The 16,050-nt window shown below is 41.0% G+C and overlaps 1 pseudogene; it reads right to left on the reverse strand.

The window, feature by feature from the left end:
• The window catches only part of LOC134352497 (Ig heavy chain C region-like), a 75,065-nt pseudogene that overhangs the window by 55,157 nt on the left and 3,858 nt on the right, over positions 1-16,050 (reverse strand).

Below are 16,050 nucleotides of genomic sequence, written 5' to 3' on the forward strand. Positions count from 1 at the left end.
ATTGCTTTGCAACTTTTCTGTGAAATTCCAACCGAAACCAGTCATTGACATAGCAGAAATCAGAATCAAACTGATAGGATAAAGAGAAACAAAATTATAAATTCACACACACAGCATCAATGCTATTATAAATGCAGCGGTCTGATGTTATCATCTACACAAGAGATTCTGCAGATACTGAAAATTCAGAGCAACATGCAAAATGCTGGAGGAGCTCAGCAGGTCAGGCAGCATCTATGGAGCAGAATAACGATCGACTTTACGGCCCGAGACCTTCATCAGGACGGACACCATTAGTTGGATGTCTTCATTTGACTTCGGGTCCATGCAAACAAAAGCTGAATCTGCCTCTGCGTCAGCATTCTCTACTTTACCTGTAATGAGAGAACACGAACAGAGAATCCAGTGAACATCCGAGAGAGGCAAACTGTCAAACCGACCGAATGGATCGAAAGAGTACAGTAACAAAATAAAATGTTTTAATATTTTCCTTGCAAATTCGTGGATTTATTATCAGCTGGAGGCTGCATTTTTACAGGAAAAAAGATTGGTCGATGGGCTCGTTGCGTCTCTATGTTTGCAATCAACATCTGATCCGTCACTTGTCAAATGTGAAGGAGTTGGTGTATTTTACCGTTTGCTACTTAATCTGACACCTAGTGCCGCGTGGTGTAATGTCTGTGACTGTTCATATTTTCTTTAACCCGCCTCAACGAACTAACACTCTAAAATGCACTGTTTACAGCTTTACATATTATTTTCGTGAACAAGAACCACTATCTGCGTTAAACACAAAGAATGAATTTTCTCTTGGCATGTTTTGAACTGTTGTGTAGTTGGTCAGCACCGCTGGACGTAAAAGGAGGAATATTGCAAAACAAGGCAGCAAGTAATCAAGGTGTGTTATGGAGCACTCGGCTTCATTACACAATAGATAGATGTCGAAAAGTATAAGGTGCGCCCGAAGGCAGTCTTTGAATAATGCCCACATTTTTAGTCTGCACAATGAAGGACAACCTTTTTTGCACTGAAAATATGGCAAACGTTTAGTAGTTTTTTCATTGGAATGGGGAGCTTGCCTCACGAGCAAGAATTGAATTGAAAGGATTGCAATTACACATAATGGAGTTCAGAATCATGTACGCTGATGTTTTGAAGCAAGTAAAATCGTATTGTGCATGATAAAGATGAATATTGTCTAAGTTTCCACGAATGAGTGACCTACAACAAAGAGAAACACACACAAAATGAAGTAGGAACTCAGCAGGTTAGACAACACCTATGGGCAGGAATAAATAACTGCCGTCCTGAACATCGACTCTACATTCCTCTCCATAAATAATGCCTGACCTGCTGAGTTTGAGCATTTACTGTGTGTTACACTGGATACCATCATAAGCAGAATCTTGTGTTTATAATCTGCAGCTAAGAGATACATTTTCTGAATAAAGAGCTATCGTGGACTGAAAAAAAGTTTCGAGGACTTGTTACAGAGTACAGATCATAGTGTATTTTGGAGATCCCGTATTTGCACCAAGCAGACTTGAAAGCCCAAATGAATCGATAATGAGATCACCTAAGATCTCAATGAATGACAGTTCGGGGGTTTGATTGGTCCACTCATTTTTCTATATTGTACCTTCCTGTTTTTTATTGTCACTAACTTATCTGGTTGTATTCCGTTTCTGAGCCTTCTGGTGAATGTTTCAATATACAATTCTCACAGAGCAAGGGCGGCTGTGGCAAAACGACGCTTTACACTACCAGCGACCAGCGTTCAATTTCTGCCGCCATCCTGTAAGAAAATTTTTCGTTCTCCACCTTGACCGCGTGGGTTTCCCTTGTGTCTCAGGCTTCCACCCACACTCTGTTTGGTCGATTTATAGATAGATAGATAGATATACATACTTTATTGATCCCGAGGGAAATTGGGTTTCGTTACAGCTGCACCAGCCAAGAATAGAGCATAAGTATAGCAATACAAAAACCACAAACAATCAAACAAGAATATGCAAACTATGCCAGACGGAAATAAGTCATTGTAAATTGTTCCGTGATTAGAACAGGCGGAGCAGCGCATTTAAGTTGCATGAACGATGTCCTGAGTTTTAGGCAATAACCCCCCTTCAAAAATAATAGGACTAAATACCAAACATGCCAGCATTACGGTGAACGGGAAAACGCGTTCCCGTTCCCTTGAGTACAATTGAAAAGAATGTTGGGTCGGTGATAAGACGCACAGAAACATCATTACTGGCTGCTACGCTGAACGGAATCTGCATTGCAATGCAGAAGTAGAGGTTTTAAATAATGACAACAATGAAGCATAATGGCACAGTATCTCACTATGGAAACGTACAAATGAAAATTATTCAGTTATAAGTCACGAAATGTTGGACGCACTGAGCAGGCTACGCACAGCGGCGCATAACGGGAAGAAGCTAACGTTTTGAGTCCAAAACCACTCGTCCGTACAGGGTGGAGACGAATCGTTAATGCGACAGCTAAAAGCCGATTATGCCACTTTCTCATAGGCGTTGCCAACAGCGGGGCCGTGGATTGTGCCCAGCAGGCTGGGCTGTACTAATGGAGAGAGAAAATTTGAAGGAAATCACAGATGGATTACTGATAGAAATGGTCATTTCTGGTGAAAAATGAAAGTGTGAACTACACGAAGCTGGAGAACTTGACTTTTCAGGCGCGAGAGAAGATGGTGGAGTGCAACGAGTACAATAAGTGTACTTTTTCTGACGGTGTGAAATACTGTGGTCATTACGATCAGACAATAGAACAGAAAATGAAGGAAGGAAAGGTATGAAAACAAAGATTGAGTTTAGAGCACAGAGCCGGGCCCTTCAGCCCACTACGCTCCGAGAGACCTACCTGTGCTCATCCAGCATTAGTCGCATTCGTGCACAGCATTCGATACCTTTTCTAGTCAAGTAATTATCCAGATGACTCTTATATTTTGTTGTTTAATGTGCGTCCACTTTCTCAGGAAGTGTTTTCATTTCCACGTTAGCTTGCGCATCATGTTCCATTCAACGGAACATTACAAAAATTGTAACTATCCACCCTAACTATACTCATCATAATTCATGTGATTATGCTTCTCTCAAGCCTGCCCTCGTCCTCCTTCGCTCCAGAAGAACAAACCAAGCTTGTCATTTTTTTTCTGATAGCTGAAGTTTTTCGATTCTGTCAAGCTGAATGCCGTCTACATTCTGTCCAGCACCATCACGTGGATGTTATAGAATGGCGATCAGAACTGCACAAATACTCCAATTGCGATCCAGCCACTAGTTAATAAAGTCTGAACATGAAGTTCGAGCTATTTTAATATATTATTGGTCCAGTAAAGAAAGCTTCTACATTCCTTCCATACTGCACTATCCTCTTGTGGTGGCACCTACAGGGAACAATTGACTTATACACCAGGTTCTCTCTGCTCATCAAAATTTCGTAGTCTCCTATCACGTACAGTGTATGCTCTAATCTTAGAGTATTTCACTTTTCAAGAGACATCACTTTATTTGTGACAGGACTAACTCGCTTCTGGCAATGTTCTGATCAGCTCTCCCACTTATCCTGCTGGATCCATTGATAAAGTTTTTCACCATTTATGACACCAGCGATTTTCGTGTCATCAGCAAACTTACTAATAAGACCTTCTACATTCAAATTCAAGACATTAGTAAATATCACAGTCAGCAATGATCCCAGCAGCGAACATTGCGATGCACCACTGTATACACACATCTAATCGGAAAAGCATCACCCATCACTAAGTTTTACCTACTGTGTTCAAACCAATGTTTGATCCAATTTTCCCGTTTGCTTTGGATCCTATGCGCTTTAACTGTCATGATTTACCTGTCGTTCATGCTTAGCCTCGAGAAAGTGAGCTACTTGCTTGAACTGTTTTAATGCTTGTGGTGAAGCAAAATGTACACTGCTGTTGAGTAGTGAGTTGAATTACAGGATGTAACCCATCGAAACTGAAGGGAAGGGACTATAGGGCATTTCCAAGTCAGGATGTGGTGTGCATTGAAGAAGAAAAAATACCCGTGTATTTGAAGCCCCTGGCTATCGCAACATCTTGTTTTTGGGAAATACTGTCAGAGTGGCTCAGGTGAATAAAAACAGTCTATTGTGTGCATGTTAAACCGTACAGCAACCATGTACCAGAAGCGAATGAAATAAGGGTTTATGGCTGTAAAAGCAGCGACCGGTGCTGGGGCCTCAGCTGCTCTTAATCTATTTCAATGATATTACTGTTGGAAATACTGTAATATGTCTATTTTCTGGGAATGCAAGCTAGGCAGCATCATGATCTGTGAGAAGGATTCCGGGAAAATTTGGAGGGATGTGGACAAGAAAATTAATTGCTAATACTTAGCTGATTGAAGGTAAGGTGGAAAACATGAGGATATCAACTTAGGAGAAATAAATAGAACTATAGCGTATTCTATGAATAGTCAGAGACTGAAAAGTGTTGGGGTTCATAGTGGTCTGCGTGTTCTTTTACGTAATGCGTAGAATATCAAGAGCAGGTTGTTACAGTTTCTTTTAAATATTGTCTGGAACTAGTGTCGTAGAAATTTCACTTTCACTTGCCACATAGATCTTCCCGCAATAATACGTGGACAGCTTCATTTGATGAGGAGTTGTGATTAGATTTGTGCAATATACATTCATAAACAACCATCTGTCCTTATCATGGGAAGGAGTTAAAATTCATGAAGTTGCTGAAGGGTATTTAAGAACTACCCTGAGAATCTAATACGATGATGTTCTTGTGCCTACATAATGATTTTCATCATTTCCTTTGCTGCAATTTATGACTCCAACCATTGCCAACCGACAACACAACGCCAAGGTAGCGCAGAGGTAGAGCGACGTTATTACAGGTCGGAGCGTCTGGAGTTCGGAGTTCAATGCCGGTGCCATTCTTCAAGAAGTCTGTAAGTCCTCCCGGCGGAATGCATTGGTTTTCCCGGATGCTCCGCTTTCCTCACACAGTCAAGAGACCGACCGGGTAGGTTAATTAGTCATTGTAAATTGTCTTGTGATTAGGATAGGGTTAATTGGGGTTGTGCAGCTGCTGGGGCGGCGTGCCTCGAACAGACGGAATGGCCTACTCCGCGTTGTATCGCTAAATAAATGAATCGTATTTCACTGTACAATGGGATCTAATTGACAAATGATTGACACAACTTCCTGTAGACGACATTCAAGTTTTCCGTAAAAGCGGCTATGGTCTGAACTCCCTACAGCGTGGAATGAACAGTCCTTGTAGATATTCGTTTATAGCATTTTGCGTTGTTGTGAGATCAGGGCCGAGCATCATCAACACCATGCGAGATAAAAATAAACTGGCCATAAATGTGGATTCACTCTCCACACCGAGAGACATATCTATGTTCCTGTTCCATCGAAGACGTATCTACGTATCTATCTATCTATCTATCTATCTGTCTATCTATCTATCTATCTATCTATCTATCTATCTATCTATCTATCTATCTATCTATCTATCAGTCTGTCTGTCTAGTTATTTATTTATTTACTTACTTATTTTGAGATATACGCAGAATAGGCCCTTCCGGCCATTCGGGCCGCACCGCCAGCAACCCCCGATATAACTCTGGCCTAATCGCCGGACAATTCAGAATGACCAACAAACCTACTACCCGGTACGTCTTTAGACTGTGGAAGGAAACCGGAGTACCAGGAGGAATCCCACGTACTCCACGGGAGAATGTACAGCTTCTTACTGAGAACGTTTCTCACCCAGTTATTCACTTCGGTCGTGTCGGAGACTCATCACTAAATCAGCACTCTATCATTTGCGAGTTATTAGTATGCTAATTCTTATCTATTGATCATATTGCACCTGACCTTAAATAAGTCTGTTTACAAGTGTGGTCGATTGGTGTATGATCTTAGAACGTAATTAGAAACGCCAAGAATAGCTCCGTTTATAGTGTCATTCATCAATTAATATTTATACACGTTCTTCCAGCTTTACCCTATTGAGATCCTATTGATGAGGTATTTTAACACTATAGTTCAGTTTGTCTCCGCACGTTCAACAGAAATCCGATTATATAACACTAATTTTAATTGACGCTCACATATGTTATTGTATCGGATCGTCGGAGAGGTCTGATTACTAATACAGTATTACAGTAATGATCGTTTCAATTTGCTCATTGCCGACCTTCTGTTGTATTTTTATCTCTTGACTAGGATGTAAAGAACGGAATGGATGTGAGAATTTTGGCAAATTGTGCTTACTTTTCCGGGTGCTGAAGTTTGCTTTCACAGTAGATTGTGAAGGTGGGTGCGTGACGACACAGGAGTATGTTGCGTCCTTCTTCCAATCGGCTGAAGTCAAGTAAAGGAGGCTTCTGGTGTTGAAGGTCATGTCCTGTTGAAGTGCAGTGGGGAAGCTGGTAGCGTTCGAGTAGAATGCGGCTCCGTCCTTCTGCCACAAAACGGTTATGTCATCGGGGTAGAATCCCGTTACCATGCATGTGAGCGTAGCGATGCTCGCAGTTTGAATCACCTCTGGGGGGGGGGGGGGGGAAGAGACGTACCCTTGGTTCCAGTGCTTTGGCTGCAAGAGAAGGTCAACCCGTGTTAATCTCCAAAAACTGTCTTTCCGAAATGTGGTTGAAACGAAACGGTGCAAATCCACAGCAAGAATTGTAGTATCTGCGATGAAGGAAACAGTGCCCCTTTTTGCATTTGATAAGTTTCTTAACTATGCGCTGGTCAAGTTGTTTAAGAATCCGTGCTGAGCGGTCTAATTGTTAGTGAGCCGCTAAGGGTAATGGTGATGATAATTTTCTGTTTGGAAGTGTATCACGAGGGGCGTACCACGGTCCCAAGAGCTTTCTTGTTTGTGATATAACGTTTTGTATGTGCATATAGAAAATATTATTTCTGAGTAATGCATAAGACTAGACTTGGTGGTGTTTTGAATCGCGATGATGGGCGTCAAAAGCTGCGGCAATACTGATCATATACAATGTTAGATTTTGCGGCAGCAAATGGACAAATGCAGTCGATGCAGTTTGGGAACTGAAGAAAGGGGTATGCCATTAATACAGAATAGATCATAGATCATTATGAAGGATCATTTATCAACAGAGAGATACTGGCGTTTAAGTCCATAGATCCCCACAAGTGGCAGAGCCGGTAGTTGGTGTGTTGACAAACGAACACAGCATACTTGCTTTCACAGGTCAGGATTAGCAGATGAAATTTAGGACGGTCTGTTTCAACTTTATTAAACACTGGTGCCCTCGAGTTTGCACTCTAGTCGCCTCGTTGTAAGGTGAATGGCATTGTGCTGGAACGAGTGCACAAGAGATTCAACTGTGTGTTAGCTGGATTGGAGAACGTCAGTTATGGGGAGTAATTAGAATCGCTGGGCTTGTTTTGTTCTGAAGTGAATGAGACTGAGTAGTGACCCGATAAAACCACGCAGAATTATCAGTGACACTGGTAGGCTAAGTAGACAAAAACATTCGTATGTGTAGACTATGAAATCCATAGACAGTACGTACTTAAGTTAAGTGGAAGGAGCTTTAGAGAGTACCTTAAGTCACTGCATTTGGCAAACATTTAGTCGATCACTGAAATAGGAAAGACACTGAAGTATTTTTTTTTCTGTTGCTGAAAATTGGATTGAGGTAGATGTGAAATAGCTTTGAACATTGGAGTCAGAGGGCCACCTGTATTTTTGTGCAGTATTTTATGACTACAACTTTTTGGAGCGGTAGTACAAGGATACAACTATAAGAATGCCTGCTGCAAGTCTCCACAAGCATTGATTTCGGTCTTGACCTGCTCTACTGGAGTTTATACGGTTGTCGTGTGGCTGTGCGCGTTCTGTTTAAGGTTCTCAATTTCCATATCGAACAACATGCCAGTGCTAGCCACGTCGACTACCATAATTTACTCTTAATGTAGAGTAGAATCTTCGAAGAGTTGTTGAATCTAGGAAACAATAAACTAGATCAAAGTGGAATTCGCTGAATGAGTGCTGAAGCGGGCTTAGCTTCTGTCGACCGAAGGGTCTGCTCCAATGCTGTCGGGTCCTATGACTTCAACATTTCAGTCGACGAATTCTTGCGTGGAACGCTATCGGTGCACCACTTGTCAGAAAACCTATCTTCCCTTGAATAAGATAATGCATTATGACTCCAACAGAGGGCAACCCGTTCACCATCATGCCTGTTTTCCTCTGAATACTGTTGCCTGGCATCCAGCAGTTTCTGTTCCTCTTTCTGCATCTACACTGCTTTGCATTTCGATTGTTGTTATTGCACCCACCTTTTGCGTTTCGTGTCCTTTTTGATAAGGGAGCAGCTGATTGATTGTCCTGCACCGAGCAGGAGTATTCTACCCCGCTCTCCCACTCGGCCACGCTGCTGGTCAAACGGCCGACTGTCAAGTATTGACTCCCGATCTTCGCTGCTTATTCTGTTTGAACATCAACAGCCCTTTCCTTCCCAACCGCTGTCCAAGAGATGGAAACCTCAGCTGGAGTTGTAGCGATCACTTCACACACCAATGTGGCAGTTTTGTTCATCCACATTTATTGAACGGTAGGATCTCTCAGAAATAATGCGAATTCTAGAAGAAGTACAGTCATTGAAAGGACTCGTGACGAATCGAAAGTTTAGCAGGGATTTCCATTTATTAATAACCTGCTACACGTTAAAAGCTCAAGGTGGAAATTGTTCATTTTAAATCATGGTTAAGTCGTCTTTTCGTGAACCGTTGAGTTAGATCATGACCACACACTACTCTTCTATACTGAAAAGAAAGGAAATGGTTGAAAATGAATAACATATCGTCATTCATAGACAAGTGTGGCGAAGGATAGAGGGAGAGATACAGCCGGACATCCCGGGAAAGTACGACAGTGATAAAACACTGGCGTGGGGAAGGGGCAGTGGCTTGTGGCAAAACAGTGAATGGGATGCAGCAAGACAGAGAGATTGGCTGAGGGAGGACAGAACACAGGAAGCTAGAAGATGGAAGTGAATGTTAAATAGAAATAAGTGCTAAATAAATATGCAGTGTTCGATCTATTTATGCAAGAATGAAAGACCAGTTTACCACGAGGTTTAACTGTCTGATAAGTCGAGTGGTTGCCTCGACTACTTTCTTCTTCTCATTTATTTATTTTCCAAAACTTTCATTATTGCATGCTGATACCAGCTACAGATATAACACACCAGTAAAAATTAATGAGCTGTTAAATTTGCAAGTTAAAGATGATCACGGAAGATTTTTTTTTACCGCTGCTTTCCTGTGCTTATCTTTTAAGATGTCCGGATTCCTTAGAATCATTTCAAATATACAAATTCTATTCGATGCGTTAACATGATCGGAAATCAATATTCACTGAAGCGCCATGACGTCTTCTGACTGCACTTCGCAATATTCCTTGTAATTCTTACCTCTGATATTTAATGTTTGCTGCCTAAACATTCCGACTCACACTCCTATCTGTCCCTTACCCGAATTGGAACTGGCACGCATCTTAATCTTTAGTAGCATGGTTATTTTAAAATCTTGTCTGTAGATGATTACAGCCCACCAAATGAAATACTGAGGACGAAAGTGGAAATACCGAACCTATGGACTGGGAACTGCTTCTTACCTGACTCAGCTCGTATTTCTTTGCGGATGTTGCTGCTGGTTGCAGAGTGGGATACTTGGCACGAGTACACAGCACCACTGGCCCATTCGTTCACAGGCACTTTGAGCACACTTGCTGAGGTAAACGTTTCACTTGAGCTTTCAGTGGAAGAAGTGGTGGTAAAGCCGGACTGTACGGGTTTTTCTGCCAGGTCACTGCGATGCTTTCAGGTAGGTATTCGCTCATGAGACAAATCAATTCCACAAAACCCTGTGCTTTTTGTTCGGCAGTTGCAGAATAGACAAGATTGATGTTTGGCGGGGGCGGTTGTTTTGCTAAAATTAAGAAAAACAGAAGTCTTTGAAATGATTGGATAAATTGTACGTTGTTCTTCTGACAACCTGTAAGGCATAAGACAACTACAATATTCCTTGCATCATAAGAATCTCTACATGTCAAGAGCTACGTTAGCGCTTCCACGACATTTCGGCTGAAGGGATGACTGAAGCTGAGATATTTCCTTCAGTATAATGGTATCACAGCTTATGGTGATTTGTTTTTATACCTTGAATGGTACTTTAAACTTCGCCTGATTAATCTTCGTCGTATCAAAGCTGTCGTTGGCCGTACGAATTTATTAGAGGAGAGAGATTGAAAATCTAGCTGTCAGAATAACATCTCTCACCCAATGTCAGCAAGACCAAGGAGTTGATTATTGACTACAGGAGGAGAAAACCGCGGGTCCTTCTTCAGGTCCTCATCTAGAGGTCAGAGGTCGGGAGAGTTAGCATCTTCAAATTCCTCTGCGTTATCATTTCAGAGGATCTATCCAGAGTCCAGCTGGTAAGTGCCCTTAGAAAGAAAGCTCTACTCTCTTAAAAGTTTGAAAAGATCCGGCATGTCATCGAAAACTTTGACACACTTACGCAGATGTTCGGTGGAGAGTATACTGACTGATTGCATTACGGTCTGGTATGGAAATATCAATGGCCTTCAACGGATAGCCTACAAAAAAGTGGTCGTGGATACAGCACAGTTCATGACGAATATAACCTTCCCCGCCATTAAGCGCATCTATACGCAGCGCAGTTGCTGGAATGTGCATTTATCTTCAAGGACCCTCAAGTTCCAGGCCACGCTCTCTTCTCGCTGCCGCCATCAGGAAAGAGGTACAGAAGCCTAGGTACCCAAACTAATTGGTTCGAAAACAAATGTTACCCCTTCAACATCAGGTTCTTTAACCAGAAGGACTACCTTCACTCAACTTCATTCCCCCTGACATTGAAATGTTCTCACAACCTGTGGGCTCAGTTTAAAAAAAAATCATCTCATGGTGAGGATATTTATTGTTTAGTTATATTATTTGTTTTTTTTTTTCTGTTTGATTTGCACAGTTTGTCTTTTGCCCTTTCGTTGTCCGCCTTAATGTGTGCGTGTTTTCATTGATTCGATTGTGTTTCATGGTATCTTCTGTGAATGCCCGCAAGAAAATTAATTTCTGCTTTGTGTATGATGACGTATATGTACTTTGCAATTTGACGATGATGATATTTAATAGTCGCAGAAAAAACATGAGTAAGGTAGGCTTGCTAAATGGTAATCGTATCTGAAACGTCACCAGTCTGTCCATGTTACAAAATATATTATTTTACAGACTCCACAATTTTCGACTAGGTATACCTGAACGGGACAAAAGTTATTTTTCGACTTCAGCAAGTTTCCATTTTTCTCAAACTGCAAGTTGCTGTAGATGATTGTTGAAGTGCACTGAATGTGGGAATCAACAATGGCAGGTTGACAGTGTATCTACTGAGATAGAACTGGCAATAGATAACATTGATCATAATGCCACTTTAATTCTCCGAGTCCACCCTGCCAATTAAGGATCTATTTTTACACTACGAGAGAGAATTTGCAGTGCCCGGTTCGATCGTTGATTGATGTTGTGCATTTGGATTTTCACAAGGCCTTTGATGAGGCAGCTAGACATGCTACGAGCCCATGGAATTACAGGAAGATTCTAGCATGGATAAAGCAGTGGCTGTTTGGCGGGAAATAAAGCAAGCCTTTTCTGTCTGGCTGAAGGTGACTAGTGGTGTTCCACTGGGATCTGATCGATTCTTTTTACGTTATATGTCAATGATTTGAATGATGTAATTGATAATATTGTTGAAACGTTTGCAGATGATACGAAGATAGGTGGAGGGACAGCTAGTTTTGAGGAAATACAGGGGCCCCTAGACAGATTAGGACAATCGGCAGGCAAAGAAATGACAGTTGAAATACAGTGTCAAGAAGTGCATGGTCAAACACCTTGGTGGAAGAAATGAAAGAGTTAACTATTTTCTAAATGGGGAGGAAATGCAAAAAAAAAAACTGTGCCGCAAAGTGGCTTGGCAGTGCCTGTGCAGGATTCCCTGAAGGGTAATTTGCAGGTTGAATCTATGGTGAGGAAGGAAAATCGATGTTAGCATCCATTTCAAGATGACTAGCATATAAAAGCAAGAAGGGAATGCTGAAGCTTTATAAAACACTGGTGAGGCCTCAGATGGGGTATTGTGAGCAGTTTTTGGCCCCTTATCTTCGAAAGGAGGCGTTGAAACTGGAGAAGGTTCATAGGAGGTTCACGAAAATGATTCCAGGATTGATTGGCTTGTCATATGAGGAGTGTTTAATGGCTCTGGGCCTGTATTCGCTGGAATTCAGAAGAATGAGGCGTGACCTTATTGAAATCTATTGATAGTGTGGACCTGGGGAGCATGTTTCCTATAGTGGGAGAGTCTAAGACCAGTGGAAACAACCTCAGAATAGACAGGCGCTCTTTTAGAACGGATATCAGGAGGAATTTATTTAGCCAAAGAGTGGTGAATCTGTCGAATTCTTTGGCATGAAGTTGTGGAGACCAGGTCTTTATGTATATTTAAAGCTGAAGTTGATAGATTCTTGATTGGTGAGGACACAAAGAGGTACGGGGAGAAGACATGAGATTGGGTAGGAGGGGAAAATTGGATCAGTCGTGATGAAATGGAGGAGCAGACGCGATAGGTCAAATGGCCTAATTCTGTTCCTGTCTCTTATGGTCTTATGGCCTTATGAAATGAAACTGAAGCAAACTCGTGAAATGAGTAGTTTGCGTCAAATCCATTTAGTCAGGAAGGTGCTGGACTGCCCGTAATTGTCGCTACGTTTCCGGCGCATGCCCACGTTCACTAAACCATAGCAAACATCTTTGGAATATGGCTGACATTGTAACAGGACAATGCTAACTGCTCACTAGAATCACAGGGATATGTGTTTGGGTCCCGAATATTTATAATTAGTCTCGGAGATATGGACTAAGGGAACATAGATATTTAGAAAGAGTTATGGAGAAGTGCAAGACACATAAAAACTTTGCCGTTAGCGCAACACTATCACAGCTCGAAGTGTCAGTGTACAAAGTTCAATTCTGATGCCGTCTCTAAGGAACTTGCTTGTTCTCCCCATGACCTTGTGGGTTTCCCAGGTACTGTCATTTAATTCTATCGTCCAAAGTCAGAATGGTTAGTAAATCGTCCTATGATTAGGCTAGGGTTACATAAGTGAGTTGCAATAATTCTACATTAATCCATTTTAGTTTATTCGCCCCCACAACCACATCAATTACATCAAATTCTATCATTGTTCTAAGCACTGTAGACAATACTAATTTGCCAGTTAGCTAACCAACAGCATGTCTTTCGGATGTGGGAGTGCATTGGAACATAAATATGGGATTTCCCCTTTAGGATATAGATTAGGGAAAGATTTAATTTCTTTCACAGGGTATTGCAAATGTTGAAATTATTCGAATGCAGAATGAGAAAATTGGCATAATTCTTAAAGCAGAGATCGTTTCGGACATACAAAGAAATAGAGCTTATAATAAGACTGACGACCATGAAGTGAAAGAGTAGTCCAATAAATTTTATTGGACTGAAGAAGAGGTGCTCGTATCACACAGCTTCCCTTCGATTGCAAGTAGCATAATAAAATAGAAAGGGTGTTGATGGTGTTTCCAAGTATTTAATACATTCACCTTCTGGTACTCTTCTCACATGTCGATTCCTTCTCAGTTTCTCAATTAAGTGCATGGAATGGGCTGTGCTTGACGTCTGAGAAGTTCCTTTCCCAAAAAGATCAAAATGCAAGGGGAGGTCTACATTAATTTGGGAGAAAATTAGCCGGGCAGGCGGAGTAATACACCACAGTGCTATATACGAACAAAGACGATGTTGTTTACTTGCCTATTTAACAAAGACAAACACAAGTGGAATTGTACTGGGTTCCCACAAAACTCCATAAACAACGAGATTCAGAGGACTTTTAAACACTACTAAGCTCGGACAAAGGAGCTTGACAGCATTCTTAAAACTAAGAAAGATGAAGCAAACAAATAGCAATAAGGTCAAGTAAACTGGACGAATGATGGATATTTTTGCAAATTGCTTCCCTGACATTTGTGGGTCCCATAATAGTGTCAGAGGTTTGCTTTCATTTGAGTTTGCTTTGGGAAGGAACTACTTGTAGACGCTCTCATTCAATTGACTGATGAAAATTAAAACCCGTTTCGCAGCAATGTTTGCATTGCAACCTATATTTTAGCATACTGCTTCATTGAACACAGTTTTATATTTTGTACCACAAAACAGTCTGATTAACACTGTAAACCTTTATAATCTGCATCTGGAATGGCATTCATTAAGATCTGGAGTGTAACATTTAATTAAGTATAGCGCCGTGGCAATTGACTAAAGCATTTAGCGAGATGGTACAGACTTAATATTATTGTGCCCCGCTTTCAAAGACGATATTGATTATGTTGACATTCATTCAGTATCTTTTCCGGCCTTGCGCACAGAACTTTAGCCTAGCTCTGCCCTCCCTGAACACTCTCACCATTGACACCAAATTATAACTAAAGTTATGTAAGTCCAACGATTCTGACAACATAAAATTTGTTTCAACCTGGTCTTCTAAATGTATGGATTTGTTAAAGAATGGTATGTGTTTCTAAATAGAAGACATTTCTTTCTTCTGTTGCAGCTAAATCACAAGTTGTTTTTGCAATGAGTATATGTTCTAACAACCCCCTCAAAGTATCAGGTTATTAAGCTATCAATCCCTTCTGAACTAAAAGGTATTTCATCTTCAAAGTTCTATACTGTGACCATTGGAGAGTAAATCCACGCTCAAATATGCCAAGATATGAGGATATGGCACTTACATCAATACAGCAGGTAATACTTTAAAGTAACCGTCGGACGGGGGTGGGGCGTAGCAGGTCGAGGGTAATTTATGCGCTTCAATTTGTAAAAAATACTCCAGTGTTCGTTTTTTAAAACGAGCGAAGGTATTATCTTGGGAGGAGAAAGACGTATACTTAAATTCTTCTGGGGTGTCTCAGTGAAATGCTTATACTCCAAAAAAAAATCATACTGCCCTTTTCAGATTGCATCATTTAAACGAGAATATAATTATACTTCACCTCGGGGAAAAGTACGTGCTTGCTCAAAATGTAATAAAAGATATCACTTACCAGGTTTCACAGTCAGCTTTGTACCAGTTCCGTTATGGTATTTGCACACATTGATTAAGTTGCTATTCAGCTCAATTCAGAAAGTAATCATTAAAACCGAAAGATAGGCGGAGGCTTTCCACAATAATACAGGAACGAAGGGCTGACCAATATATTCCATTTCCTTCAGTTTCACCCGCCCTTGTATTTATTCAGTGCGCTGTAAGCGCATATGATAATAAAACTGGCATTTCGCTGTTTGAGTACCAGGGACTGTAGGTAGAATTCAACATAAAGGAGAAGTGAAATCGTTTGAAAAACTATGTTGAGTAACATCCATGCACGTAAAGGCATATTTTGTAATCCTTTTTACAAATAGATGAGCTAAAAAAATAAAACTGTTTCGGAGGCTTAGACTACTGTGGCACTGTTGTTGCACATCAGTTCATATCAGCACAATATCCTCATTGTTGTAAATAGCGTATAAATCCGTCAGATAATCCCATACGTCCATGATACGATGGTAGGGGACATGAATTAAATGGTTGCACTGGCTTGTTTAAATCCCGTCGATAATAGTTCTCAGCCAGGTAGATAATATCAAGGCTTAGCTATTAACATGATTATCACATATGTACTGCAAGTGCACAAACATATAGAGCAACGCTATATTTTGTGTACCAGTCTCTGGCAGAGATAAAGAATCTTTGTCAGAAAGCAGTTTGAGTCCCTAAAGGAATATTTTACATTAATTTCGCATTAATAACTGCCGATGCGATTTGTGCATAAAGAGGCCTGAAGATTCATCACTGTGGTTTATCCGTTTGCACAGTGGTTGATTCAATAGCAA

The sequence above is a fragment of the Mobula hypostoma genome, chromosome 10 (assembly GCF_963921235.1).
Source record: "Mobula hypostoma chromosome 10, sMobHyp1.1, whole genome shotgun sequence".
Classification (NCBI taxonomy): domain Eukaryota; kingdom Metazoa; phylum Chordata; class Chondrichthyes; order Myliobatiformes; family Myliobatidae; genus Mobula; species Mobula hypostoma.